Below are 6090 nucleotides of genomic sequence, written 5' to 3'. Positions count from 1 at the left end.
GATTCATTTGGTCCCCTCCTTGTTGATGTAATTTGAATCCACCAATCATCATTTAGCCACAAAATGGATTTTCCAAGCCCAAAATTAGAAATTTATGATCCATCTTCACAAGCCCAAATAATCCAAGCCAATAACTTTCAAAGACCAATTCTTCTTCTTTGATTCCGCCAAGCCCAATAATGCCTCGGGAGCCCACTAAGCCCGTCTCCAATCAACCTGCAACCGCAACAAGCACCGATAACCTACAAAATATCTCATGCAACATAAAAAACACCCGGTATGATCCATAATAAAGAAAATAAAGAATATACAATGCAATAATGATAAAAAGATCAAAAAAATCTAAAATAAACTAATAAAAATAAGGAAATAAAATAAGCTATCATTTAAAAACAAGAAAAAACATCATAAATGGTCCCTGTGGTTTCCCAAAATCTGAAGTTTAGTGCCTGTGGTTTAGAAACGTCATATATAGTCCATGTGTTTTCAAAACTTTTGACGATTGTTCATTATTGCTAACTCCGTTAAGTTTTGTCCGTTAACTGAAGGGCATTTCCGTCATTTCACTACCACATGGACCATTTATGATGTTTTCTCTTATTTAAAAAAATAAATAAAATAAAATAATATGCAAAGGGGGTCCCACCCTCTCTCTCTCTCTCTCTAATATCCAACTATCACTCCCTAAATCCCTAGCCTTCTCAAATCTCGCCACTATCTCCTTCATCGAAACCTCCATCACCGAAGCAATCTTCCCTACCATCTCCCTCACTAGAACTAACATCACCGGAGCAATCTTTTTTGGAAATCGAAACCAAAAAGAACATAAATCTAATGTATCGAAGATTTGAGGATATTGTTTTTGCAGAAATCGAAAGCCAAAAATCTTCAGGAAACATTTTTTTTTCTTCTTCAACCTAAGAATCAAATATTTGCGGATATATATATATTTTTTGCAGAAATCATAACCCAGATGCAAAAAAGACATTACAAAAATTGATTTAAGAAACCCAAAAATACCTCGGTCTCCCCATCCTCTCTGTTCTACCATGGTTGATTCCCAGTCACAAACCAAATTTTTTTAAGAAATAGCGAGTTTTGGGTCTGCTTTCAGGTTTCTCTCTCTCTCTCTCTCTCTCTCTCTCTCTCTCTCTCTCTCTCTCTCTCTCTCTCTCTCTCTCTCTCTCTCTCTCAATTGGGTTTGACTTCAAGCAATTAACCTAGATTCGAAATCTTGTTTTTGGAGAAAATTCGAGAAATATGAAAAATGTTCTTTAGGTTATCAGTAGAGGAGAAAAAGAAATGCTTAAGAGCAAAAAATGATCTTTAAGGCTATCGAATGACATGGTTTGGCGTTTGGTTGTTTTTTATTTTGGTGTTCGGTTATTATTTTTTTAAAATAAGAATTGATTTTGATTTCAATTTCTAGAAAACAAGTTTGATGTTAGTGTTTGGTTTGGTTTGATATGATTATGGTGTTTAACTTACTATGGAATTTGAAATAAGAACACATGTAGTTGATGACGAAGGTGAAGTATGGTGGTTGCCAGAGGAAAAGAGGGTGGCGGACAGTGAAATGCAATCGATGTTGGTCGCGGACAGTGGTATCATGGTGGCGATTTTGATTGTCTTTGGGTATTAAAAAAATAACTGAAAAAATCATAAATGGTCACTATGGTGTGAAATGACGAAAACGCCCTTCAGTTAACGGACAAAAGTTAATAGAGTTAGCAATAAGGACCAATCGCCAAAAGTTTTAAAAGCACAAGGACCATTTATGACGTTTCTAAACCACAGGTACTAAACTTCAAATTTTGGAAAACCATAAGGACCATTTATGATGTTTTTTCTAAAAACAATTTTGAATTATGTTACTACTTGAATAAAAAAAACGTTCTTAAAAACATAACTTTTTTAAAATCTTAAACCAAATTAAATAGGTATTTTTTCTAAGATATATATATAAAAAAAAAAAAAAAAAAAAAAAAAAAAAAAAAAAAAAGTAGACATATCTATTGTATGAGTAAATCATGTAGAGTTTATAGGCTTTCATAATTATATTAATACTCGGGACTAAAAAAAATCACTTTTATTGTTTGAGTGGTTACAGTAAACGTTTTAACAATTTATGTAACATATTTTTATGAGTATTTTATTGAGTCTTTATTCACAGCCATAACCTCATCTTTTGAGGTAAAATCATAGCAAAGATGTAAAGGAAACGCCAAAAAAATGAAAAACAAACTCGCCTGATAATTCAGTTCCGGTCATTTTTTCTTCTCCTCCTACACTAATGTATCAAACAACATTTGAGCCATGTACATCTTCATAGCTTTGTTCAGATTCGTTGTCAAAAAAGAAAGTGGTAATGCCCTAAGAAACCAGATCTAATGCCGACAAACAACAAAGACTCCATGATTTCCGGTAAGATCTTAAACCTCATAGCCAAGTCAGTGCGATTCTATGGTGACAGTGACGTTGGCCGGTGAAACCAGGTCTCATGGTTATCTTCAGATCTGGGGAAAGGAGATCTAGACAAGTTACGATGGAGCCAATCGTTTGGTCTGGTGGTGCATCAGCCATCGTGTACAAGATATGGTGACGAAGACATGGTGCGGAGGGCGAAATCGGCAACGAGTGGCTGTACAGAGATCAAAGCGATGCTTTGGTGGTTTGAGATGTGGTTCGACAGTGGTTGATAAAAATAGATAGAGATCGAAGAGGACAGCATGAGATCGTTTCTGACGAACGGAACAAGTGGTGGTGAAATGGGGAAATGACAATAAGATACGTTGAGAGTGAAAAGGCAGATTTCTAATCATTTGTTTTCCGGCGGTGGTCTGGTGGTTGTTTAACGGTGGTTCTCCGGCGGAGCAGATGGTTGAAATATGATATGTAGTTTAATTGAATGGGAGATATTTCAAAATTTTCTAGATATTAAATTAGTAATTAAATTAAATGTCAACTTATATAGTATTTAATATATTTCCTTTTAAATTCAAATTTTAAATTTGAAATTTAAATATATTATTTTCTTAAACCTTCATATTTAATTTTTTTTGTTTTATCCAACCCGTATAACGTACGGGTCTCACAACTAGTATATATGTGAAATTAAATTGCAATAAATATGTATTTTCTTTATTTTAAAATTATACATTAAAAAATATTTTATGTTTACATTTTAATGTTTAGTTTTTTTTAAATCAACCTGTGTAATACACGGGTTTCACACCTACTATATATATATATATATATATATATATATATATATATATATATATATATATATATATATATATATATATATATATATATATATATATATATATATATATATATATATAGACGGTCCAGTTCTGGTAATGATTCTTTTTAAAGTGAGGACTCGTGAGGACATCTTAAAAAAACTGAAAAAAAAAAATCTGAAAAAAATACAAATCATAAAATCAAGCATAGTACTGTATCCGGGAGAAAAAAATTGGAAAAACAAATTTACATCATTAAAATTGAATCATGGATCATAAAAGTTGAATCATGGATCACAAAAATGATCCATGCTTCAATTTTAATGATCCAATTTTTTTTTCCATTTTTTTCTCTCAGATGTAGTACTATGCTCGATTCTATGATTTTTATTTTTTAGATGTTTTTTTCAATTTTTTAAAGATATACTCACGAGTTCTCACTTTAAAAAGAGTTCTCACCTGATCCTGTTTCTCTCTCTCTCTCTCTCCCTCTCTCTCTCTCTCTCTCTCTCTCTCTCTCTCTCTCTCTCTCTCTATATATATATATATATATATATATATATATATATATATATATATATATATATATATATATATATATATATATATATATATATTAGGTTGTTCATTAGGTCATGGAATTGGTTGTTCAAACATAAATATTATATGCCTCGCCTGGAACTTCAATTGTCATATAATAGTTTATTTTATCATATTTTTTGTTGTTGCTTGTGGTATTATTATTTCTTACTAATACATTACATTATAATTAAGAAATATAAATGCTTATACATTTCTAATTTTAGTAAGCTACATGACATTAAGAGAAGACTCGCAACCCAAAAGAAAAGACTTATACTAATAGAACTAGATTTTGACTCGTGTTAAACGCAGGGAACACATAAATAAAATACAAATGTATATAAATATTGCAGAATAATTATAAAAAAATCAGAGTTATTTGTATTATTAAAATGTGTATAAAATACACTGAGGTTGGTAAATATATATAGTCGTTGAAGGGCTCTTTGTAGACAATATTTTTTTATTAGTTGATCGATCTTCATCGACACAAAGTACCTTCAAACCTTTTTTACTTGTGACACCAGAAACAGTTACATATAGTTAACCATGCGCAAAAATGGATCTGCACAAGTATAATCAAACGTTTGACAATGTACTTTCAAAATACATTGTTATTTCATGGTTATATTGCAAAATAGATTTTTTTTATTTTAAAAACTAGCAACTTATTTATGTTTATTTGAAATGAACCACATAACCCCCGATCCCCCCCCCCCCCTACCAAATAATAAATATAAAAAAACTCTAACAAAGAAATATAAAAATATTTATGTTTGCTCGATTTAGATATTACCCATGACTTATTGAAAATGTCAAAATACATAATAGGCACACAACTTACTTGTTATTATGAGATGAATTAAACAATTTAAATACATGATGATTTTTTATTTTTATTTTATGACAATGATAAAATAATGGAAAAATGAATGCTTACTTCAATACATTTTAAGGTCGATGGTCTTACCTGTCGAGTATTCATATATTTCATATATACCTATTAAATGATTATTCAAGATGAATTAAAAGTTCATTGCTATTTCTTGTTAATTTAGAAGTATGTTTCGACCATTTTTGCATCAGATAAAAAACATATAGGCTCTTTTAGTATTACTGCAGTCCTACTTTCATATAAAATTACTTTTTTCGCATTAGATCAAACTCGGTGTTTTTAAGCATTATTATCATCCTATATTATATATTCTTGATAGTTTTTAAAAGTTCGTTGCAATTACTCATTTCTTTTTGAAAGTTCGTTGTTATTTCTTGTTGCTTTTAGAAATAAGTTTTAGACTATTTTTTTTGTATGAAACCAAATTTGAAGGTTATTTTTGCATTATTACCATTGTATATGTTACATTTCATTTTTATTATTTGAATATAGCTTTTGTAGTTCAAAACCGATACGAATATAAAAATAATGACTACATATTAACCGACTCTCTATAATGTATAATTAAAAATCAAGACACTATAACCATAATTTATTGATGTTAGTTAATATGTAATTTATTTGGGGATGAGGTTAGTTTTTGGTTATTTATTTGGGAAGTATAATATGTATTCTACGTTACAAGTGTTTATGTTTTTAATTTAGCATTTGTTACTTTAGAATTTTATTTTGGATTGAAATAACCATGATCATCCCATATTTAATATTTTTCTCTTCTTGCACCTTTAGTTCCTCCTGACTTACATTCACTAAATCAAGATTTAACATTTTTTTAAAACAAATATAGACAATAAACTATTAAAGTTAATGGATATGCTAAAAGAGACATGAGACTTGCCTTTTGTGAGATCAATGAAACCAAATTGGACCACTTTCTACAAAATAATTTAAGAACCAAAGAAAACCTTATTTCCCAAATATCTAATATCATTATTTAAGTCATAACATGTTATATGCCGACAAAATTGAAAATTTCAGCCAAAACTTTGTTACATGCCATCAAAGTTAAAAAAAGATCCTTTAAAGTTAGATAATTGTATTAATTTAAAAAATTGTCTTTCACTTTTTGTTGGATGTATATTTTTGATGACATGAACAATTATCAGTCCAAACATAATCCGTAAAAACCATCATGGCCAAATCATAGATCGCTTCATCAACAAAATAGAATACAACGGTCGTAGATGATAATCCAGTTAGAACATCTTTTTCTAAAAGATCAAGAAATTGACAATTTATTAGAATCTTATCACGCTGATAAGATTCATAACAAAGTGACATCGATTGAATCGATAGTTTACAATA

At 29.8% G+C, this 6090-nt stretch overlaps 1 long non-coding RNA gene across 1 annotated transcript; it reads left to right on the top strand.

The window, feature by feature from the left end:
• Positions 1 to 2014: 2014 nt before the first annotated feature.
• Positions 2015 to 3053, top strand: LOC122197930 (uncharacterized). Its single transcript, XR_006191736.2, has 2 exons — positions 2015 to 2424; positions 2496 to 3053. It is a non-coding gene; the product is annotated as an uncharacterized LOC122197930 (long non-coding RNA).
• The last annotated feature ends 3037 nt before the right edge of the window (positions 3054 to 6090 follow it).

This window comes from Lactuca sativa, chromosome 1 (genome assembly GCF_002870075.4).
Source record: "Lactuca sativa cultivar Salinas chromosome 1, Lsat_Salinas_v11, whole genome shotgun sequence".
NCBI classification, from domain to species: Eukaryota; Viridiplantae; Streptophyta; class Magnoliopsida; order Asterales; family Asteraceae; genus Lactuca; species Lactuca sativa.
This window is presented reverse-complemented; position numbering and strand designations above follow the sequence as displayed.